Below are 26,532 nucleotides of genomic sequence, written 5' to 3' on the forward strand. Positions count from 1 at the left end.
ATGCTATGGGTATATATGTATATATGTCTCTACACACACACACACACACACACACACACACACACACACACACACACACACACACACACACACACACACACACACACACACACACACACACACACACACACACACACACACACACACACACACACACACACACACACACACACACACACACACACACACACACACACACACACACACACACACACACACACACACACACACACACACACACACACACACACACACACACACACACACACACACACACACACACACACACACACACACACACACACACACACACACACACACACACACACACACACACACACACACACACACACACACACACACACACACACACACACACACACACACACACACACACACACACACACACACACACACACACACACACACACACACACACACACACACACACACACACACACACATATATGCATGTGTGTGTGTGCATATATATATATATATATATGCATGTGTGTGTGCATATATATATATATATATATGCATGTGTGTGTGTGCATATGTGTGTTTCCTTGTCTTGACATCACATGATGTTTGTGAACAAGCGTCTTCATCATACAAGTAATCCTCCATGAAAATCATGTCTGGCCATTGAGAAATATTTCCTTGCTTGGAAACCGTAAAGATTAGCAACAGGAAGAGCATCCAGCTGTAAAAAATCTGCCTCAACAAATTTGTCTGGCCCATGGCAAAACAGACATTGAATGATGATGATGATATATATGTGTAATATCATCATCATTTTAATGTCTGCTTTCCATGCTGGCATGGGTTGGACAGTTTGAGATGGAGCTGCCTAGGCAGAAGATTGCACCAGGCTTCAGTGTCTGTTTTGGATTTGATTTTCTTTTTATATTTGTGTGTGTGTGTGTGTGTGTTTCTCTGTGTTTGTCCCCTCATCACCGCTTGACAACCAGAGTTGGTGTATTTACATCCCCGTAGCCTAGCAGGTTGGCAAATGAGACTGATAGAATAAGTATTAGGCTTAAAACACAAGCCCTGGGATCAATTTGTTCAACTAAAACCCTTCGAGGTGGTGCTCTAGCATGGCTACAGTCAAATGACTGAAGTAAGTTATGGAATATTCTCGACCTTAAAATATGTGTCACTCTGACAATCCACTAAACTTTCTGTCACTTCAAACTGGATAGTGGGTACATTACAGAATGTTGATCTTTTTATCTTTTATCTTTTACTTGTCCCAGTCATTAGACTGCAGCCATACTGGGGCACCACCTTGAAGAATTTTAAGTCAAATGAGTTGACCCTAGTACTCTTTTTTAAAATTCAAATCTGGTACTTATTCTATCGAACACTTTTGCGAAACCATTTAGTTACGTGTGTGTGTATATATATATATATATATATATATATATATATATATATATGTATGTATGCATACATAATGGGCTTCTTTCAGTTTTTGTCTATCAAATCCATTCACAAGGTTTTGGTTGTCCCAAGGCCATAGTAGAAGACACTTGGCAAAGGTGTCATGCAGTGAGACTGAACCCAGAAACATGTGGTTGTGAAGCAAGCTTCTTACCGCACAGCTACGCTGTTACGAAATCATTGTAATTCAAACCATTAGCCTAATTTTACCTTTAACTTTAGATAAGAAATTAAATAACAATAATGAAGATGGTGGTGACGATGATGAGGAGGAGGAGGATAGTGGTGGTGGTTAGATAAAATTTTAAATACAATTATACAAAGCACCATTTTGTTCCCATTAAAATAGCTTTTGCATGAATGGCATGGAAAAAAAAGTCAGTCAGCAAGAATTACTTGATTTAATCTTTCAGAGGGTTTATATGCAAAATAAAAATAAATAAATAAAAAAATCAGAAAATAATAATGATAATAATAATAATAGCAATAATAACTGCTAGCATCGATACTAAGATGATTATATTTCATTATTTGGCCTTAATACTGTTTATGTTAAAGCATTTTTTTTTGTGAATGGATTTTTATACATTTATTTTACATATTTTTTGTACATTTGATTTTTGTGATGTGATTATAAGGATAAATAACATGTAAAAAATGTGAATGAGTTGAAAGAAAAGAAAAAGAAAACGGTTTTTTTTTTTTATTGGTCACAGGCTTTTGCTTAGTGTAAACATGAGTAAATTTATGATTGATTTCTGTCTTACATCCAGTATGATGTTTATGAAATATACTAAATATATCTATATTTATGAATTTGAAATGTGCAGTATATATAAAAATATATATACATTAAACAATTACAGAGAAAATACATATGTGCATACATACATACATACATATATGTATATACACACACACACGTATAAATATACACACATATATATATAAGTATATATACACAAATATATATTATACATATATATATATAACATATATTCAGACACACACACACACACATAAATATACACACATATATATATAAATATATATACACATATATATATATTATACATATATATATATAACATATATTCAGACACACACAAACACACACACATGCACAAACACATACATACGTAAATATATATATATGTGTGTGTTTGTAAATGGAAACTGAAGCTAATACTGTATATTTATACAAATGTATACATAAAAATAATTGATTTGGTAATGTGATGCAGGTTCTAAAGAAAGTATAATGGAATTTACATAAACGAGCCTGACAAGGAAATAGAAATAACTGTGTGTTTGGAAGTCCATAAACTGTGAAAGTGTATGAAAATAGGAGGTTTTCACCAATTCTCATCTGTTTTATTTTAGCTTGTTTGTATAATAATTGCATAACAAATATAAAATATAAATATTTATGGATATTTGTATTTATGTGAACATGCATGGTTATGAATAAAAATAAGAAACTACATTCACAAACATACGTCTGTGTGTGTGTGTGTGTGTGTGTGTGTCTCTCTCTTTGTACCTGTATATATATATATATATATATATATATACATGTGTGTACCTAGCAAGCTATATATATATATATATATATATATATATATATATATGGTTCAAATGTACAGAAAAGACAAAGACGGGTAAGGGAACAATAAGCAGGTGTATTAGTTTGATGCTTGTAAAGAATGGAAAAATCTTTGATGTTTCGAACCTATGCTCTTTGACAGAAAGGGATGAGTGGAGGGAGAAAGAAGAAATGGAGAGAGAGAAAATGTCTCTGGATTAATGGTTTAACATAATGAAATATATGTATGTATGTATGTGCATGTGTGTGTGCATGTATGCCTTTCATCCTTTCGGGGTTGATAAAATAAGTACCAGTTGAATACTGGGGCTGATGTAATTGACTAATCCCCTATTCTGAAATTGCTGGTCTTGTGCCAAAATTCTATATCAATATTACACGTGTATAGACACAGGTTTGGTTGAGTTGTTAAGAAGTTTGCTTCTCAACTACATCTTAGGATTCAGTCCCAGTGTGTGGCACCTTGGACAAGTGTTTTCTACTAGAGCACCAATGCCTTGTGTATGTAATTTTCGAGATGGAAATTAAAAAGAAGCCTGTTGTGTATATAATATATGTGTATATGTGTGTGTTGGGATCATGTTCAAGCATATTTGTATGAATGCTTACAACCTACACCGAAACAAAAATATAGCTGATGACATCACCATTTTGCAGATCAGCTATAAATGGTGATATCACAGTTTGTAGTTGAGCTGTGAGATATGATGTTTATCAACATTTCCTTTCTGTAAATTGTCGACTAAATCTGCATTTCCGAATTCCTCTGGAATAAAAGAAATCCCTCACTTGATAAACAGGTAAAAGCTAGCAACAGGAAAAGCCATTATAAAGACCCTGTCTTATAACCTTCCATTCAAGCTATGCTAGTATGGAGACACATATGTTAAAGGAAATAAATGAATGACTGTGTGTATGTTTGCACACACACACACACACACACACACACACACACACACACACACACACACACATGCATGTGTATATATATATATATATAGAGAGAGAATTCACCAAAAATAAAAGACGAAGACAGGTGGTGCAGATAACAAACAGATGTATTAGTTTAATGTTTGGGAAGTGAAAAAATCTTTAACGTTTCGAGCCTACGCATATATATATATATTTTCCTGTGCTAGTGCCATGTAAAAAGCACTGGGTCCACTCTGCAGAGAGGCTGGTGTTGGGCAGGGCATTCGGCCATAAAAGCCCTGCCAAAGCAGACTCTTAATTGCTGAGTGATGGTGATTGTTATGGTAGATGCAGCAATATTAATTAATTGCTGCTGATGGTGATTATGGTGATGATCGTTATGGTAAGTTTGATGATTATAGCAATATTGGTGATGATAATGTTGCTGCTGCTGATGATGATGATGATGATACAGATGAGGATGACGACGACGACGATAATTGTTATGATTGGCTCAATGATTATTTTAGTGCTGATGATAATGGCAGTGGTGGTGGTGGTGTGATGATGATGATGACGATGACAATGATGATGATGATGATGATGATGGTGGTGGTGGTGGTGGTAATACCGATTTAATAGTGATTATAACAATGGTCAATGATATCACTTGAACATAAATCATAATAAAAGGCTTAGTGGCAATTAAATCATGTTTAATATTTTCATTGATACGTGTCAAAACAAGGCTACAGTTTGGAACATTTTTTTTTCTACAGCTACTACTACTACTACTACTACTACTATTATATGTATTGTTATTTATTTTAGGAATTTCACAACTTTTTCTCCACAATTCATCATTATCATCATCGTCTTCATCATTATTGCTGTTGTTGTTGTTGTTATTATTAATAGTTCCATTATTGTTCCATGAAGTCCTCCATGTGTATCAGAGCACACAAAGTAATTTCCGACATTATATCACCTTCTTCTATGGACAGTGTATTATGTTTTTCTATTCAGAGAATGCTAAGTAGAAAAGGAAAAACAAACAAAAGTATAGATAGCAAAATTGCTTGAATTAAATTGGTTTTTTTTTGTTAATATGACTCTGCACAGCTGCGGAAAGCTGATTTGATATGGTTTTGGGTATCAGACACTCAGGCTGATTGTTGACTATTCATCTCTGAGGACTCTTAATGGTCAATGCAAGGAACTCTCTGTTGGCCCACTCTTCTGAGCTCTAAACTGGTAATGGGATAAAATAGGAATTGTTTACAGCTCTTCCCTGTCTTAGCTCTTGCTCAATCTTGCACTTATTTTCTCTCTTTTACTCTGTATGTGTGTGTGTGTGCGTGTATGTATACAAATATATATATATATATATGTGTTAGACAAAATGAGATAACAGCTGCATTAGCTGTTTTAGCTTTTGACCTAGTGTTATATGTCTGCGTGTTGGGTCTAGGTTGTCTTAAAGTGGGTTCTCCCAGGGTTCTAGAATAGTATATGTGTGGTCTGTTGTGATTCTGATGGTTGGTGTGTTGTTGTGATGAGTGGATTTATGGTGATTGGAATGAATGTTTAAGTATTTAAGGTATTGGTTAGGTTTGTGGTAATGGGAATATTGGGAGGTTTCTATGTTTAAAGTTACGCCTAAAAAGTTAGTAGTTTTGTGGGAATTTTCAAAAGTAATAGGTTTAGGCTAGAGAAAAATCTGTAGATCTTTTCTAGCTCATTCTAAAGAGGATTTATTTACACCATTGGTAACTAGCAAGGCATCATCTCTGTAGAGGCCTCCCTTGAGATTAGGGAAATGTATTTGGAGATCGGTGACCTGGGCAGAGTCGGATGATGAAGTGTTTTGCTGAAGAACACAACATACTCCTGTCTGGCAATCGAAACCACAATCACATGATTGTCAGTGCAACACCTTAACTTCTAAGCTACACCTTGATGTTTTTTATAATTATCTTTTACCTTTTATTTGTGTCAGTCATGAAACTACAGCCATACTGGGGCATCACCTTGAATAATTTTTAGTCTTATTTTTTTAAATTTTCTATTGGTTTCTTTTGCTGAACTACTAAGTTACGGGCACATAAACTCACCAACACCAGTTGTCAAGTTGTGGTTGGAGACAAACAGATTCAAAGAAACACACACACACACACACACACACACACACACTCACACACACATGCACACACACACATACACACACACATGCACGCACACATATATGACAGGCTCCTTTTAGTTTCTGTCTACTTAGTCTACTCACAAGGCCTGAGGCTATAGTAGAAGACTCTTACCCAAGGTATTGCACAGTGGGACTGAACTCAGAACCGTGTGGTTCTTACTGCAGGGTGAATGATTCTTCCTTGTCATGTAGTTTTTTCGCCTGTCTGAGAAGTTGGGTGCATGTCAGGGAAACTCCAAGGAAATGGGTGACTGGATCAGCTGAAATAAAATTTTGCTGAGTAAAACTGCAATCAGCCATACATACATTTACTTTACAGGTGCTGGTGCCATGTAAAATGCACTTGTGCTGGTGCTGTGGAAATGCACTTGTGTCAGAGGCACATAAAAATCACCAAGCACACTTTGTAAAGTGTTCAGTGTCAGGAAGTGCATCCAGCTAATGATGGCGATGATGATGATGATGATGATGATGATGATGATGATGATATTATATCTACTATGATATTGAATACATTTCCTGCCATTTGTTAATACCACCACACTCACACATACATAATATTTATCAAGTACCTATTAAAGTGCTTGGCATATAACTATTGAATTACAACTGAATATGTTCTATTACATGCCAAACCAGATGCTTGTCTGTTTGAAATTTATTTTCCACACCTCTCTTTCCGATGTCTAGACCATCATAAATACCTTTCACTGAAAAAAATTCTTTACCAATTCATAAGACTTCTGATGAAGTGACTTCTACAAACTGAACCAGCTGCATGTATGATTAATTTTACTTAATCATTGCATAATTGTCATTGAAACACATGTAAAGATGTTCTAAGTAAATAATTTCACAATATATTATCCTGACTTGTACTATGTCTGTGTGTATGTATGTGTATGTATGTAGATAGATGTATATAGATACACTCACACACACATGCTCACATGATAAACATACACAGACATCCATCACGACCAACTCCTACCACCACAAGCATATATATATACATTACAGCACCCGCTTACCACCACAGCCATGCATCATCACCTCTTCCTATCACTACAGACATGTACCTCAACCACCCTTGCTACTCCTAAAATCTGTTAAGAGTGACAGCAATATTCCAGTGTAATGTTAAAAATCAAAACCGCTTGATAGATCTATCACCAGCCAGTGCTGAATCAATATGCATAATCTTTCAGTATTGATTTTTAGTTGTTTTATTAAAATTTATTTCAGACTCGCTTTCATTCCTTATTTGGATGTCACTTGTGTCGAGTCAGCTGTGACTAATTGCTGCTTGACAGGAGAAAAGTAGCAAAGGCCAGGTATAAGTGGAAAAACTGTAGGTAAAAATGAATTGACTCTTCCAAGTGTATAATGTTGGTGTATGTTATGGTCTGTCTGGAAAAGAGAAATAGTGATAAAGTGACACAGTTGACCTGCTCTGTTTCATACTCTATGATGAAACTGATAACTGTATTTTGAAGCCTTGGACTCTATGCTCAACATTGTCCAGTACCATAACCATTATTTTGTTTCATGCTACCAATCATGATCACCACTGCCACTGGGGTCAGACCCATCTTAGCAGCTTTATAAACCCCAGGTAAATCAATGCACTGGGCTTTATAGTATTTTTTATTGACATTAAACCTCAAATTACATGAATCAGAATTAGGCCCCTAGACCAGTGAATCCCCTGGAAGACTTCTCAGTGAGCCCTTACCTTAAGACGGTTCTGCCCCCAGTGTCAATGGAAGAATTGTCTTGTGTGAAACCAGACTGTGGTGCTGAAATGGTTGAGAATACTGACCTAAAGAATACAAATCTCACAGGAGTGATTCAACCATTGTCTCCAGCCATTATGTGGTGGATGATTGGTAGGTTCTCTTTCAGCTTTGATGATGAGCATTCAGTTGCTCAATCAACTGAACCACCTACTTATTGAACTGTTGTGTAAGTTGGCTGAGTATTCCAACCAACATGTATACCTTTAATCTAATTCTCAGGCTGAATCAAAATGATGCAAAATGTGGCAAGCCTGGACATTTGAATTGTAGATACAATCCATGCAACAGGCTTCCACATAGTTTCCATCTATCCAATGTCACTGTCACTCACAAGGCTTACGTAGACAGGAATCTAAGAAGAAAAAATTAAAAAAAAAGATGTGCACAAAATACTTCACGGTAGATTGAACCCAGGACTTTTTGATTGTGAAGTGAACTTCTTTACTGCTCAGCCTTGCCATGCCTGTTAAAGTGGATACAAAAGTGTGAAATGCTCAATAGCCCCTCTCTCTCTCTCTCTCTCTCACCTTTTTCTTGCACTTCTTTTTATGATTAATATAATCATTATTAATGCAACTTAGGAGATGCATCATTCCAGCAATGTTTATAATTATTCTGCCTACCAATGAGGTAATTATTTCTTTGTAAAGAGAAAGAGAGAGAGAGAGAGAGAGAGAGAGAGAGAGAGAAACAGAGGTAGAGAGATAGAGAGAGAGAAACAGAGGTAGAGAGATAGAGAGAGAGAGATGGGGTAGATAGATAGAGACAGATAGATAGATAAAGAGAGAGAGAGATAACATGACATATACAAATATATCATTAAAGCTATCAAAGATGTGATCTTTCTCAGAACACATCCACTCCCTCCAATATTGACAGACTAATAGACGCTAGCTCTTACTACAACGCTAGCTCTTACTACAACGCTAGTGTTAGGTGAAATTATTTTGCTTGTGATATCATTGCTACCGTAATATTGATTTATTCAGGATCTTATCCTTCTATCATTTTGTTTGAGCAATTACAAGACCTCCCTAAATATTTTGCTCCTTTATATTTATTGCTTTATGTAGGCTTCTTCTTGCTGTTTTAGTCTATTCAAATATTTGTGCGTAGAGGAGCGGGTGTTTTATGACTGTCGTTTCTTCATAATTGAAACAATGAAACTAATATGCATATAGAGGAAGAAATAACTGTTTCTAATTTAGGCTCAAGTTGAGCAGTTTTGACGGAAGTGGGAAGAGGTTTGTCAATACTACTGATCTCCAGTATATAACTGGTACTTTATTTTATCAAGTAAGGATGAAAGGCAAGGTTGATGCAGACAAGATTTGAAACCAGAATATAAAGAGATGAAACAGATTTTGCAAGAGTTTTTTTTCCAATGCTCTAATAATTCTTCAAGCTTGCTGTTTATATGAGTGAATAAATAATGATTCTTCGAAATTTTGGTACAAAGCCTGCAATATTAGGGGAGGGTGTGAACTAATCATATGAACATCACTGCTCAGTTGGTACATATTTTATCAAACCCGAAAGGATGAAAGGCAAAAGTCAACTTTGGCAGAATTTGAACTCAGAACCTCGTGAGCCAGAAGAAATAATACCACTAAACATTTTGTCTGATGGCTTACAATTCTGCTGGTTCACCACTTTGGATAAAGAAATGATAAAAAAATAGAGAGTAATGGTTACCCCACATTCTTTGGTTCCAGCCATTTTATAGATTGGATATTGGAGTGTTGAATAAATCTTTTCTGCACCAAAGACTAATGCATCATACTTTGCAATTCTTGAGTGGTGTTTAGTTGGTTTGTTTGTGTGTGTTTGGTTTGTGTGTGTGTGTGAATGTGTATAAATGTGGATGGATGGATGGATGGATCCATCCATCCATCCATCCATCCATCCATCCATCCATCCATCCACCCACCCACCCACCCACCCACCCAGAGAAGTCTGGAATCAGCTGAACTGTGCAGTCCCTACTGATGAGGCTATGGAATTAGCTGAAACTAACTGGTCAGTCTAGGGAATTTCTTGACCGGTGTTTTCTAGCAATTACAATCCCTATCAAAACATATGTATACAATTATGTGCTTTAACTACATCATTAGAGCTTTTTAGCTCTTATTTCTAGCAATATAGGTGTTCTAACACCTTAGCCATATTTAGTGCCAATTATAGGTTTCCTTTTGATAACACATTGTACACTGCTGTCTATATGGATTTTTTTATGTATGTATGTATGCATGCATGCATGTACATACGTATATGAAATCATCAACAACAGTTTTAAGCTTTCTTTTCCATGTTAGCACGAGTTACATACATACATTATAGCATCGTTATGTCACAGTCAGATGCTAAACAGCTTATGAGTTGTTCAAGGAATTTTTTTTATTCCCTATGTCTTCCAAAGTATGAAACTAGCAGATGATTGGCAGGGAATTACAAAAAGCTTCATCATTAAGAGCTGAAAACATCCACACACACATATATACAAAAAAACATTATATATATATATATATATATATATATATATATATATATATATATATATATATATACATACACACATGCATACATATAACATGAAGTCAGGAGGTGTGAGAAGGGAATATAGATTTATTTACCCTCGTGACTGTCATATCATTACGGCCATTTTGCAATCTCGTTCATGTGGTATTAATTTCAGCATGCAGGAAATTATAATGTACATGTTTGCAAATAAAGCAACCCAGCCCATCAGATCAGATGAACATTATGGTTACATCATCACTTGATGTAACCAACTTGTTCTGCTGAGCTGACGAGCTAGCTTTCTTTATTTGCATTAATTTGTCAATATATAATTGTATTGTACAGCGCTGAGCATATATATCGATGCAAACATGTACATATTATTTCTTGCATACTAGAATTAATATCACATGAAGAAGCCTGCAAAATGACTATGATTATATGGACTTCACGAGGTTAAATTAATCTACATTCAACTCACATGCCTCGTGACTTTATGCTTTTGTTTGGATTTTCTAGATATTCAGTTGCATAGGAAATTTACACTATACTACTTCGTAATTGATTACTTTGTGGATTGGTAGCTGAGTCCGTAGGAGGGGCTTACTGTAATAACCACATGATTCTCTGAATCCATATTTCATGCTTCTCTCTTATAAATAATAAATGTATGTATGTATGTATGTACGTATGTATGTATGTGTGTGTGTATGTATGTACGTATGTATGTAGGTATGTATGTGTGTGTGTGTGTGTGTGTGTGTGTAGGTAGGCAGATATATTATGTATGAGTATACATGCATGTATGTATGGATCTGTCTATCTGTATAATTATAATTGAATTATAATTATATTTATGTGGGACCCAACTGAAGTACCCGTGAATTGGATATTTAACACACCCCTTTCAAGGTATTCTTTTCCTCAGTTTGTTACTTTATATGCATATATATATATATATATATATATATATATATTCTTTTATTCTTTTCATTTTTACTTGTTTCAGTCATTTGACTATAGCCATGTTTGAGCACCACCTTAAAGGGTTTTAGTTGAAATCGACCCCAGGACTTATTCTTTGTAAGCTTAGTACTTATTCTATCGGTCTCTTTTGCCAAACTGCTAGGTTACGTGGACATAAACACATCAGCAACAGTTGTCAAGCGATGGCAGGGGGATAAACACAGACATACATATATATATATACATATATACGATGGGCTTCTTCTAGTTTCCATCTACCAAATCTACTCACAAGGTTTTGGCCGGCCTGAGGCTGTAGTAGAAAACACTTGTCCAAGGTGCCACACAGTGGGTCTGAACCTGGAACTATGTGGTTAGGAAGCAAGCTTCTTACCACACAGCTACGCCTGCGCTTATGTATATGTGTGTGTGTGTGTGTGTGTGTATGTGTTCTTTCACTGTTTTACTTGTTTCAGTCATTTGACTGTGGTCATGCTGGAGCACCACCTTAAAGGGTTTTAGTCGAAGAAATTGATCTCAGTACCTATTTTTTGTAAGCCTAGTACTTATTCCATCGGTGTCTTTTGCTGAACTGCTAGGTTACAGGGGACATAAACACACCAGCATCAGTTGTCAAGCAGTGGTGGGAGACACCCCCCCCCCCACACACACAGAGAGTCAACTGGCATCTTTTAGTTTTCTTCTAGCAAATCCACACATAAGGGTTTGGTTGACCCAAGACAATCATTGGAGATACTTGTGTGAGGTACCTTAAGGTGGGACTGAACCCAGAATCATGTGGCTTGGGCGCATACTTCTTACCATGCAGCCATACCTGTATGTATGTATGTATTTATTGATTTATTACCTTTGCTATAACGAAGCTGGCGGTATTGTTTTCACTCATGTTTGTTTGTTTGTTTATGGACAAGGTATCTCAAAAACCGTTGGATGGATTCAGATGAAATTTTCAGGGATGTTTGGCCTTGTGACTAGCACAAACTGATTAGATTTTGAGATTGATCTGATACTGGACAAGGATTCTGAATTATTTTTCCTGTTTTTTTATTTAATTTGTGAGAGCAGTCAAGTTTATTTTAAAAATCATCTCCAGCTAATTGTTGAGAGGACATTGGTGTTGCATTGGCAGAGGTTTACACTCTCTGAGTGCTATTGTTTGTTTATTTATCTATTTATTTATCTATTTATTTATTTATTTATTTATTTATTTCCACTCATAGAAACTCATATATTACAGTTTTATCATAACAAACTGAAAAAGATAAAAAGATGTCATCGGCTTAAAAATCTCATGATTGAATTTACATATGTGAATTTACATATCTGTCAAAACTTACATTGTGCATTAAACAAAAGAAAAGATGAAACATAAAAATATGCATCTATCAACAAAGCAAGACACAAAGTTTATTTTTGAAATGCAGTCTGTATACAAATATTACAGTGAGGGATAGATATTATCTTTGTTTCACATTATTGAATGGTGATCTTCATGATAGTCACAGTTGGATTACATTGATGAATATTATGTGTGTGTATGAACATGTGTGTGCATGCATACATGTGTGCACGCGCTCTAACAAAACCTAATCAGTGAATGGCACATGAAATAAATAAATAGACATTTATATTTATATGTATATTTGTGTATGAATATATATATATATACAAATTTATGCACATACATCTATGTTTGTGTATATATATATATATATATATATATATATATGAGAGAGAGAGAGAGAGATAAAATGTATATATATATATATATGTGTATATATATATATATGTGTGTGTATATATATATGTGTGTGTGTGTATGTATATATATATATATATATATATATATATATATATGTAGAGAGAGAGAGAGAGAGATAAAATGTATATATATGTATATATATATAGAGTTATTAATATTTCTAAGTCTCTCTAAAGGAGACTACGGCAGCGGTACTGGAAATTAATAGTTATCGCCAAGCCAACATGGCAGTCCCAAAATTAGGACGAAAGCTGCCGTGAATTAGCTCCAAGAAGCCATCGCCTCTAGCTAGCTATGTGACACACGAAACCTGTGTCCTTTATAACCTTCGAACAGGGGAGGTCAGCAGTGTCCCCCTGCTGGTTTGGCATCTGCAGACTAGTTTCAGGGTGTTGCCCCTTGTCAATGCAGAGCAGCCAAGCCCTAGCCAGGCGGCGCTGCTGACTATCTGCTCGAAGGTTATTTATCTAATTTCAGTGGAATCTATCCACTGGTTTTCAGAAATAGAGTTATTAATATTTCTAAGTCTCTCTAAAGGAGACTACAGCAGCGGTACTGGAAATTAATAGTTATCGCCAAGCCAACATGGCAGTCCCAAAATTAGGACGAAAGCTGCCGTGAATTAGCTCCAAAAAGCCATCGCCTCTAGCTAGCTATGTGACACACGAAACCTGTGTCCTTTATAAGGGGCAACACCCTGAAACTAGTCTGCAGATGCCAAACCAGCAGGGGGACACTGCTGACCTCCCCTGTTCGAAGGTTATAAAGGACACAGGTTTCGTGTGTCACATAGCTAGCTAGAGGCGATGGCTTCTTGGAGCTAATTCACGGCAGCTTTCGTCCTAATTTTGGGACTGCCATGTTGGCTTGGCGATAACTATTAATTTCCAGTACCGCTGCCGTAGTCTCCTTTAGAGAGACTTAGAAATATTAATAACTCTATTTCTGAAAACCAGTGGATAGATTCCACTGAAATTAGATAAATAACCTTCGAGCAGATAGTCAGCAGCGCCGCCTGGCTAGGGCTTGACTGCTCTGCATTGACAAGGGGCAACACCCTGAAACTAGTCTGCAGATGCCAAACCAGCAGGGGGACACTGCTGACCTCCCCTGTTCGAAGGTTATAAAGGACACAGGTTTCGTGTGTCACATAGCTAGCTAGAGGCGATGGCTTCTTGGAGCTAATTCACGGCAGCTTTCGTCCTAATTTTGGGACTGCCATGTTGGCTTGGCGATAACTATTAATATATATATATATATATATACATATTTATATATGTTATATATATGTATATTTATATATGTTTTTTTTTATACACACACACAGTGCTGGAATTGTTACTTCTGTCTCGATTGAACCAATGATATTGACTTGTATAGAAATATGGTTTTTAAAGTAATTGGAAAAGCATGTGATTATTAGTGATGGTGGTGGTGGTGGTGTGACTGGTGGGTGGAGAATACAAATGCTAGATTGTGGCATTCATTCCTTTCTAGGAGTGTTAGTGTTTTATTTCTGGAATTTAATCTGTGCAATGCACTTCATATTTAGATGAGTCATTTATCTCTGTGCTCTGTTATCAACATGTCCCACAAGGATAAACATTTTTAGCATGGACCAAATTAAGCAGCCTCCGTGCACATTTCAATTCCTCGTCAATGGGTTAGACTAATCACTCAACCATTAAAATATAGGTACTAATAACTTTTGCCAGGTGAGTAGACTGGTGCAACATGAAATAAAGTGTCTTGCTCAAGGACACAATGTGCTGCTTGGTATTGAACTCATAATCACAAGGTCATAAGCCAAATGCCCTAACCACTAGACCATGCACTTTACTGTCTACAAGAACATGATGGCAGAAAGTACCTAAGAGGTGAAGGAAAAAAGTATTTGGGGGAGAGAGAGAAGGGGGGGGAGGAGTAACAAAAACATGGAATGATGTGGAGACTAATATTTTTTTTCCTCTTCATAGATTTTTAGTCTGAAGAGGAAAGAAAATGCTCTGATGACTCTTTTCAGGCGTTTGGCTGAGGTCACCTGTAATGACACTGGAACCAAGCTGTACTGAGCCATGCTATACTGAGCCAAGCTGTACTGAGCCAAGCTGTACTGAGTCAAGCTGTACTGAGTCAAGCTGTACTGAGCTATGCTGTACTAAGTCAAGTTGTACTGAGTCAAGCTGTACTGAGCCATGCTATACTGAACCAAACTGTACTGAGTCAAGCTGTACTGAGCCAAGCTGTACTGAGTCAAGCTGTACTGAGTCAAGCTGTACTGAGCCAAGCTGTACTGAGTCAAGCTGTACTGAGCTATGCTGTACTAAGTCAAGTTGTACTGAGTCAAGCTGTACTGAGCCATGCTATACTGAACCAAACTGTACTGAGCCAAGCTGTACTGAGCCAAGCTGTACTGAGCCAAGCTGTACTGAGTCAAGCTGTACTGAGCCAAGCTGTACTGAGCCAAGCTGTACTGAGCCAAGCTGTACTGGGCCATGCTTCTCTCTGGGACAATATTGGTGGGGGTGCATAGAGAAGACTTGTTGCATGGAAAACTGTTGCTGCTCTTTCATAAAAATATTTTGTCCTGGTTTGTACATTAGAGAACTTTCCAGGTGTTATTGAAACAAAGTTGAACTTGATTATGTGAAGCCTAAGATTTTAGCCAGTGGAACTACCATTTCAAGTCTCCCTTATTGAAAGTGATAAAGTGTGTGTGTTTTAGAGAAGAAGAATAGACAGTGCGAACTAAGAGAACGACAAGAAAGAAATATATAAGAGTAGGGGGTTGGGGTGGATTGTGGTTGAATGATAAAGTCAATTAGAGAAAGTGTTGTATTATCAAGAAATACCTGCCATTGTTTCCACCTTTCAATTTCGATATATTCTGCCATCTGGTTCTAACCATTGCCATTCTCAATACCATTGATCAATTATTTATTGGAATATGGTAATCTCTTTCTCCCCTCCCTCTTTCCTTTTCAGTCCACTCTTCTCTCTCTCCCCTTTTCGACCCAACCTTCTCTCTCTCCCTCTGTCTTTCTCTCTTTCTCTCTCCCTCCCTTTCCTACACTCTCCCTCCTCTGCTCTCTTCTGTTTCATTTTCTCCCTGCCAACCTCTCTTCCACCTTCCCTCTTTTCATTCCTCCCTCTCCCCCTCCTTGCCTCTCTCCTTTTTCACCTGTCTTCTCTCTCTCTCTCTTTTTCTCTCTATCAATCTTCCTTCCTTCTATGCACCAATCATTACTCATGCTGATTGTTATCTATTGCACTCTGCTGTTCATTATTCCTGTTGATAAACTGTCAACTCGATCGTTTACATATCATATCACTGCAGAAGGAATAACAGAGACAAAGATGATGGCCATTCTCAAAGCTTAAAAGTACTTTAGAAGTAGTTTCAAAATATATCCCTTGCTAATCAACAGCTGTCATAGCAGGTTGGATTAATGCTCTCAATTTCATGAAGAGGCTGAATGAAGACCGCTTGGTCCAATTTCAGGTCACCACTGTCAAATTTGATGTGATTTTGCAACTCTCAGATAGAATGGTCAGTCTGCCAAGACTCCTGATTTATATGAAGTGCATGGATTCACATTACACAACAGACATGGTCAACCAACACATAGCACTCAGACCACTTGAATGAAGCCTTTTTATGTTCTTTTTTTTTTTGCATGTTTTTTTTTTCTAAGTGAAGGCACATAGCTTAGTGGTTTGGGTTTTAGGCAGATGATCAAAATATTTGGAGTTTTGTTTCAGCTTTCAATGGATTATATACAAATGGTGCTGAACTGTACAGTTTCCTCAGGTGTAAAGCTTGACATCATAATCATCATCATCATCATCATCGTTTAACGTCCGCTTTCCATGCTAGCATGGGTTGGACGATTTGACAGAGGACTGGTGAAACCAGATAGCTACACCAGGCTCTAATCTGATTTGGCAGAGTTTCTACAGCTGGATGCCCTTCCTAACGCCAAATATATGAACAAATAGAACACGAGACATTTAAATTTTCTAGTAAACAGAACTTGCCATTAAATAGAAATCTGTAAATTATCAACACAAATTCCACCATTTCTACCATGACAGCAATATTAATGCTAACAATATTTATAATCCTACATGTCTGACTGGTCTCGTGCTGGTGGCACGTAAAAAGCACTGTTCGAGTGTGGCTGTTGCCAGTGTCACCTGACTGGCTCCCGTGCTGGTGGTACATAAAAGGTACCATTCGAGCATGGTCGTTGCAAGTGCTGCCTGACTGGCTCCTGTGCAGGTGGCACATAAAAAGCACCATTCAAGTGTGGTCGATGCCAGTGCCACCTGACTGGCCCTCGTGCCAGTGGCATGTAAAAAGCATCCACTACACTCTTGGAGTGGTTGGCATTAGGAAGGTCATCCAGCTGTAGAAACCTTGCTAGATCAGATTGGAGCCTGGTGCAGCCTTCTGGCTTGCCAGTCCTCTGTCAAACCGTCCAACCCATGCCAGCATGGAAAGCAGACGTTAAACAACGATGTTGCTGCTGCTGCTGCTGATGATGATGATGTCCTCTAACTTCTAGAATTATATTTCTCACTCATAGGTGTGTTGCCTTCTCAGTTCAAATCAAGCAGGGATCAACTTTGCTTTTCATTCTTGTGAAGTCAATAAAACAAGAACCAGTCAGGTATGGAATCGATTTCATTCACTTCTCTTCTCTACTATGATACACTAGACTGGCATGGCCCAGTAGATCCCCAAATCTCAGCTCAATTGTGGGTAACATTTCACACTTGCTGAAGTACACTGCCATTGTATCAGTAGTAATCTATCTGCAACACCCTATATACCTATATATTACTGCCAACACGACACACACATTCATCCACACACACACACATTTATCCAATCATCCAAACACACACACACATTCATTCACACACACACAAACTCACATACTTGCATGTGCATACACTCAACTCTATACATCCTATCACTGACTTACACATACACACACATTCACTCACACAAATACATGCACACATACACACATTGTCTCTCTCTCTCTCTCTCTCTCCCTCTCTCTCTCTCTCTCTCCCCCCCCCCCCCACTGGTACCCATTAGAAAAAGGGTAATGCAAAAAACAAAAGTAGCAAACAAACAATTCCTTGCTAAATTAACTTGCCAGGGAAACTAGTTACTATTTACCAGGTGTATGGATAATTAAAATGGAATACAATGGTTAACATAATTAAAATGGAATGCAATAGAACCATTCAGTGAATTCTAGAGTCAGAGGCATTTGTCTATGAGTTAAATTAACACTCAAACCATTTTAGCATGAAAACACAGTTATTAATTATACAACATATATAAATTTCTTTTAAATTGACATGAATATTACTTTTAATTAACTTTGTTACATCTCAAAAAATGTTATGCTTTATTAATTTACTTGTGCTAATTATAATTGGCAAAAACTCATTATCCAAGTCATTCCCGAAGTGGGTGAAAGAGTTTTTTGATCAAAATATGATAGAAGCCTTACTATCAGCCCAGTGGGTGTTTGATTGAGCAAAAGGGTATTTAGCTCATTAAATAAAGTGGTTCAATGGAGTTTGAACCCAAGACAGGGAGAAAATCAACTAAATACATCTGGTGTGGCACTTCATGGATTCAGTCAATTCACTAACTTTATGATATCTGTACTAGTTTAATATATAACAGTTATTTTATATGTAATAGGTCCACAATATGTATGTATGTATGTATGAATGTATGTATGAATGTATGTATGAATGTATGTATGAATGTATGTATGAATGTATGTATGTATGCATGCATGCATGCATGCATGCATGCATGCATGCATGTATGTATACATGTATGTATGCGTGCATGTATGTGTGTATATGTATATATATATGTGTGTGTGTGTGTGTGTGTGTGAATATATATATATAGTAGGATTGTGTGTATATATATGTGTGTGTGTGTGTGTGTGTTGTTCAGATTTACAGAAAGCAAAAGACAAAAACAACTGAGGGAACAACAAGCAGGTGTATTAGTTAGGAAGAGTGGAAAAGTTTTTGACATTTCGAGCCTACGCTCCTCAACTGAAAGGACCAAGAGGAAAAAAAATGGAGAGAGAAAAAGAAATGTTTAAGGATTATATGTATATATACATATATATTTGTATATATAATATGAATGAAATTGAAGAGTGTGTATATGGAGATTTATTTTCATTAAAATTTATACACTAAACTAGTTCCACATTTGTATGATTTTTAAAAGAGTAGCTTTGAGGAATGTGGAGCCATATCACAAACTGTATCAGGAACAATACACTTTTGAAAATCATACAAATGTGAAATCAGGTAATTGTATTAATTTTAATAAAAAAAATTTTTCACATAGTACACTTTGTGCATTTTCAATTTCATTTATTGTTTTCTATATCATTGCTTGTATGAATTAATAACACTATAACAATATATATATAAGTTGTTGACACTCCGTTGGTTATGACAATGAGGGTTCCAGTTGATCCAATCAACAGAACAGCTTGCTTGTGAAATTAACGTGCAAGTGGCTGAGCACTCCACAGACACATGTACTATTAACATAGTTCTCAGGGAGATTCAGCGTGACACAGAGTGTGTCAAGGCTGGCCCTTTGAAATACCGCTGGCTTGACCAATCCGTGGAGCACCTCCAATACATCAGACTTTGCAATGACACCCTGGTCTCACACCATTTCCTCTCTACCAGTCATTCACTACAACATCTGTCTATGTCTAGACTGTTTTTACTATGGGGCCATCTAGGCTCCCGCCTTCACCGTAATTAATCTTCTCTCTTCGCCCCTTTGCACAACATGGACTCAATTCACCTCTTCTTTTTGTCTGACACCCACCTCACCGCCTCTCTTCATTTGATACCACACACATGTATATGTATATATAATGTATAGCATGACCCAATGTGTACACACACACAAACACACGCAACTGGCTTCTGTACAGTTTCTGTCTAACAAAAAGATTTCACTCAGAAGCCATTCGTGATCCATGAATCTAGAATGGAAGATACTTGTCCAAGATGCTGTGCAGTGGAATCAAACCTAAAACCACATGGTTTATAGTCAAAGCACCTAACCACATGATCATGCTATCATCCTTTAACTGTTCAATCAACACATCTGTGGCCAAGAAATATAATTCTAGATGTCAGAGGACATGTAGGATTATAAATACTGTTAGCATTAATATTGCTGTCATGGTAGAAATGGTGGAATTTGTGTTGATAATTTATAGATTTCTATTTAATGGCAATTTCTGTTTACTAGAAAATTTAAATGTTTTGCATTCTATTTATTCATATATCAAGCTTTACACCTGAGAAAACTGTACAGTTCAGTACCATTTGTATACCATCTATCAAAAGGCAATAACCATTTATCAAAATATCTGTTCTTCCTGATACTACATCAAGGCTGTTGGTGGCTGCAGAAATAGTAACAGCTATTACAACAACAAAATGACAACAAACAGCATCAGCAATCTTCGTAATTTATCTTTGTAAAGCTGTGTTATCAGATATGAATGCAGTATTTCCATATTGCAGTGAAGGCACGTGGCTTCATAGTTTGGGCATTTGGTTCATGATCATAAGGTCACAAGTTTGATATTTGGTGCCGTGTTATGTCCTTGAATAAGCTACTTTATTTCATGTTGCTTCAGTTCCGTCAGCTGGTAAAAACGAGTCGTAACTGTATTTCAAAGGCCAGCCTTTTCACATTGTGTCATGCTGAGAACTATGTTAAGGGTACATGCGTCTGTGGAGTACTCAACCACTTGCATGGTAATTTTATGAGCAGGCTGTTCCATTGGCCAGATGAACTGGAGCCCTCATCATTGTAACCAATGGTGTGCCATGGTAGGTGGAAGCCCATTGTGTGTGTGCATGTGTGTGTGTGTATGTAACTTTGTGTTAGTGTTTGTCAGCTGATACTCGTTTATTTAAGCTCCCATAATTCAGCATTGTATGTGTGTGTGTGTGTGTGTGTGTGTGTGTGTGTGTGTGTGTGTGTGTGCGTGTGTGACTTTGTATTTATGTTTGTCCTCTACCACTACCTGACAACTAGTGTTCATTTGTTTATGTTCCCAAAATTTAGCTGTTCAGCAAAAGAGACTAATAGAATAAGAACCAGATATAAAGGAAAAACATAAATACTAGGGTTGATTTGTTCAACTAAACTCCTTCAAGGTGGTGCCCCAGCATGGCCACAATCCTATAACTGAAACAAGTAAAAGATAGAACATAGGTTCAATATGAACTTACAACTGTTATTCTTTAACTGCTTTCATCAGACTGTGAGACATTTGGGGAACTACCTTCAAAGGTTTTGGGTCAAACATACCAAACTCAATAATTATTTTAGTTTGATATTTATTTTATGAATTTATTTTTATGAAGTGCCTAAGTTATATTTTGACATAAAAGGATGCAATTCTGAATTATATTCAATTTTTAACAATATATTATTTTAAAACATTGGATAGTATTGCATCCCTTTATCTCACAGTGTAACTTAACCTTCTGATAAATAAAAATTGATATTATATATCTTACTATACAAAGTGAAACCACAGAATATCTGTCACATTACCTGATGAGCCATGTGTTGGTGAAACCTCAAGTTGTCATGTAAATATAAGTACTTTACTCATCAATATTTTATGCTATTTTGTTCCATTCAAGGTATATGTTTTTTTATTTCTTTACTTCTTTAGAAATTTGATCAGATAAATACCAGACAGAGTACTAGGGTCATTGTAATTAACCAAAACCCTTGAATGTTGTTCTCTAACATGGCTACACTCAGTGTATGAATTGACCTAAACCATAATCAAACTATATTTCTGAGAAGAGTCTGATTATGAAAGTCTAGTTGTCAACTGTTTGACTGAAAATAAATAATGCATATTTCTATCATTTATTCATCAAAGGAATATATTTTAAATGATGTCTCATGAGACTTATGAGAAAACGCTGATGGCTGGTTGTTGGAGAATCTCTCATCAGAATTCAAGATGGTTAAGAAACAACTTAGTTATTTGGAGAAAATTGCTTTAACTCATTTATTACCATATTTCTATTGAAATATACTATTTTGTTTAAGTTAATTTTGAAAATAATGACGAATTTAGTTAAACAATTTTGTCATCATTGTCATTTGGTGTTTGGAACATAATTTGAACATGTGTTTTGATGGTAGGTTTTAATTTAGTTCACTTTAAAATAGAAAATTTGTGTCCAAGAGCAGTTTCAGGCATGTTGGTATCAAAAGGGTTAAGTGAGCAGAATAATTATTCCATTTGACCAGTGATGAAATGATTATTTTAGTTTCTAACAATGTGAAAAAGGAAAGTTGAGTAACCTTTTTATATATTTCAGGCAGAAAGGCTCATCATCAGAAACGTAGAGTTTTTGTTATTTTATTTCTTTATCACAATGCTTCAAGCAAACTACAATACTCTTCTTTTATCCCTGTTCATCATCATCATCATCGTCGTCAACATTTAATGTCTATTTTCTATGCTGGCATGCTTTGGGCAGCTTTACAGGAACTGGCAAAGCCAGATACCGCACCAGATTTCATAGTTTGTTTTGACCTGGTATATACAACTGGATGCCCTTCTTAATGCCAACCACTCCACAAAGTGTACTGGATGTTTTTTACATGCCATCATCACCAATTCTTTTTACATGGCACCAGCACCCACACCAGTGCTTTGTACTTGGCACCTTGGTTTTAGGATCTTAATTTTGTTGTGGTGAGTGGGGTCTTCTTGAGTTCAGCAATTCTCCACAAATCTTGGTTCTCTGTCATCTCTTCTGTCCTGGTTATTTTGTTGAAATGTTTATGACCACTACATTGCTAATATCTATCCTCTGTGAGACATTGGGTAACAAATTGTCTGCATTTGCTTGTCCTTTGCTATAATCGTTTATATTCAGGCAGATGTAGAATGTACCCTATAAAGATCTGCTGCTCTAGATGATGTTCCCTCAAAGTTCACTCTTCTTATCACCTCTAAAAATAGTAGGCAAGTAAAACAAAAAGAAGTAGTCTTATAGAAACTAATTATTACCAACATAGACCATCACCAGTTTCCTTAAATTCTAGATTTTACCAATGTTTATGACTTCAGTTCAAATCAACAGCAGACATTTTATTAAGTATTTTGATGGTACACTTAATTCTTTATTCCCTGTTTAATGTCACCTGTATAGCATCCCTTATTTCATCTTTATTCTATTCTTCTTTTCACTTAGGTAGCATTCTTAACCATACAAGTTCACTCTGGCACCACTCTTTAATTCAAATTAGGTATCCAGTCTGAAGATAACATTCTCTCTTACTCCTCCTAATCTTGGAGATCCTTAAGGGATTCTAGATGCTGGCCTTCCTACTCTAATTAAGCCCTTAAAAAATGTGTTTTGAAATGTCTCTAGAGTTAAACTAGCATCATATATGTAATATATTTATGTTTTCATGAATTCTAAGAATTTCAAGTGCTGCTTTTCAGTTCTGGTTTTCAAGTAATTAAGCAGGGAACAAACTTAAGGATTCTCCTGTCAGTATCACCCACGTCATCATTCTAATCACCACCACCACTGTCATCACCGCCACACTGCTGCCACTGCCACCACCACTACCACTGCCACCACCCTTCTTGCTGCCTTCATCCTCACCCCATCATCATCATCATTATCATCATCATGGTTGCTTTTTCTATGCTGTTATGTGTTGGGTAGGTTTTCTGAAACAATATTTTATTGTCATACTTATCCAGTGGCCATCCTTTTTAGTTGTCTCTTACAGCAGACATACAAAAACAAAGTGTACCTATTCTAAAACTGGGATATACACACTATGTAAGGACGCTAGTCTATTGTAAGTGAATACTCTCTCTCTCTCTCTCTCTCTCTCTCTTTCTCTCTCTCTCTCTCTCTCTCTCTCTCTCTCTCTCTCACAAAAAATATGGATTAAGTCCCTCCCCTCACACCATAAGATACTACAAGACCCCCTCCTCAAAGTTCTTGTTTCTAATTCAAACATATGAAGAACACTCTAGAATGTATCAGAAACTATTCTTAATTAGTCAATACAACCCAATATCTCAATCCAATGTATTTATTTTCATTACCTTTGTAATTACAGTGTAATCTTGTCGGTGACCAGGTCACAGTTTTAATGATAAAAAATTTGACACGAAATAACCCTTTAATATTCTGTCAAATATAATGTTTATTCATTCACATATATTTATGCTTAATCATGCATTATCTTGTAGATTAGAGATTTCATTGATTGCTTTTGAATGAAATTGTTGAATAGGTGTGAGAGGCAGAAACTTGCTAGTTTGAACATGAAGTAGGTGGAATATTTAGGCAGATATGGCCTATTTAAATACTTCAGGGTTAAGTAAAGTTAACAAACTTGACATGCTTTTGAACGGTTAATATATGTCTTCCACACTGTATTTGTTTTAGTTCCAGCACATGGTCTCAGATCAAATCATAAGCCTGGCAAGTACAACCCTGGAAGTTTTCTTTTAAATTTACTGAGTCTGAGTCAGTATTTATCTTTCACAGGCCATTCACAGCCAGTGATATTGATACCATTCATATTCATCTTGAATAACTGCAAGTGAACATCTGCTTAACATCACAGTAACTGGAATGAAGTTATGAACACCCATGGAATTGTCAAAGAATTAGTTTTCTTCACAATAGAGTAATTTATTGTAGAATTGATGGAAAAAAGAAATCAAACTGAACAGAGTCTTTAATCAGAAAGATTTCGACTGCACGTGTAAGTAATGCTACCGTCAGGACAAGAGAACACTGTTGGATATTGTACTTTAAGGAATTCATGAATTTTGATATGACATGTTAATAAACAGCTTTTATTTATGATAATTTTATTTACTTAATGAAACATGATATGAAGAGTTTTACATTAGTGTGGTTATCTACATTTGAAAGGTTAACACAGCTAATGCATTCAGCTTTCGAAACATTAATAAGAAAAAAGGATTTGAACGAAAATATTATTCAATCATTAATATTATTTTCATTTTTCTAGCAAGTATGGCAGACAATTCTGTGCATGTTTCAGCTGTTACTCTGACCTTATCAGCCAAAAAATCACGACTTGTTTTTTTTATATTTTGTTGCATGTGTTGTATCCTGGTGTATTGAGGTGCAGTAGTAGAGTGATATATTTGTCCTATCTTTTTCAGTTGTAATCTTTGATGTGAAAAATTTGACTTGTATGTTGGAAAGAATGGTAATGTGGCTCTGGGTTCCTTGCACCTTGAAAAAATATAGAATGGTTTTGATCATAGCTCTGCTCAATCAGAACTGCCCTGGGGTTAAACAACAGCTATCCTATAAACAGAAATCACACACCCAACTACCTACTTCCTTTATCTATCATTACTATCACTTATGCATGACACCACAAGGATATTTTTCTTTTCTGTTCTCTCTTCTCTATCTTGATAAAGAACCTATGTCCAAAATATTGATAATTTTTTTCTTTTTTCCTTGGCAAATACAAATACATTTATTCTTATTCTTTAGGATTATTTGTTCCTGACACAGAACCACCAGAGTTAATCCACAGATTTCTAACTTGTAATCATCATTGACAGTATTTTAATAATTGTTTTTATTTTCTTGCCTGTATTAGATAAGCCTAAATATTTTTTCCATACTTTATCTGTGAAAGCTTTTCTTTTGAATTCTGGAAGTTCTCTTTAATTTATTCCATTCCAAACTTTAACCACCATACTGTACATTCATCATCCTCAGCATGCATCTATTTTCCCATTGCCGGCATGGAGAAACAGATGCATGATGCTGGATGTCTTTCCTACCACCAGTTGATTTATATCATGGACTGGGTATCTTTTACTGCAACATCAACTGCAGAAGCTGCTTGCAGAAGAGAAACAGAGACCGTTCTTGTATTTGTTCTTATTTGGAGTCATTATCCTCCCTCATTGATTGTCCTGTGTTGTGGCTTTCAAATCTTTCCCCTCCCATACACATGCACACACGCACATACACACACAAACACACACAACATCATCATCATCATCATCAAATGATTATGGGTGAGAAAGAGAAGGTGGATGTTTCATAGAGGTGAGGGGTGAGTAGCAGATGGTGAAAGATGGGGGTGCATATGGCTGCAGTGAGTGATAAGCTAAGGTGGAGGTGTGGT

The 26,532-nt window shown here is 36.3% G+C and overlaps 1 protein-coding gene across 5 annotated transcripts in view; it reads left to right on the plus strand.

The window, feature by feature from the left end:
• LOC106881073 (organic cation transporter protein) overlaps positions 1 to 26,532 on the plus strand; it is a 322,600-nt gene that overhangs the window by 17,971 nt on the left and 278,097 nt on the right. The window contains exon 2 of one of the 5 annotated variants that reach the window (XM_052968538.2): positions 17,831 to 17,914. The exons of the other annotated variants lie outside the window; for them this stretch is intronic. The gene's annotated coding sequence lies outside the window, so the exon portion shown is untranslated. The remainder of the gene's footprint in view (positions 1 to 17,830; positions 17,915 to 26,532) is intronic. 5 annotated transcript variants of the gene reach the window in all.

The sequence above is a fragment of the Octopus bimaculoides genome, chromosome 6, assembly GCF_046866305.1.
Source record: "Octopus bimaculoides isolate indiv1 chromosome 6, ASM4686630v1, whole genome shotgun sequence".
Taxonomy (NCBI): Eukaryota; Metazoa; Mollusca; class Cephalopoda; order Octopoda; family Octopodidae; genus Octopus; species Octopus bimaculoides.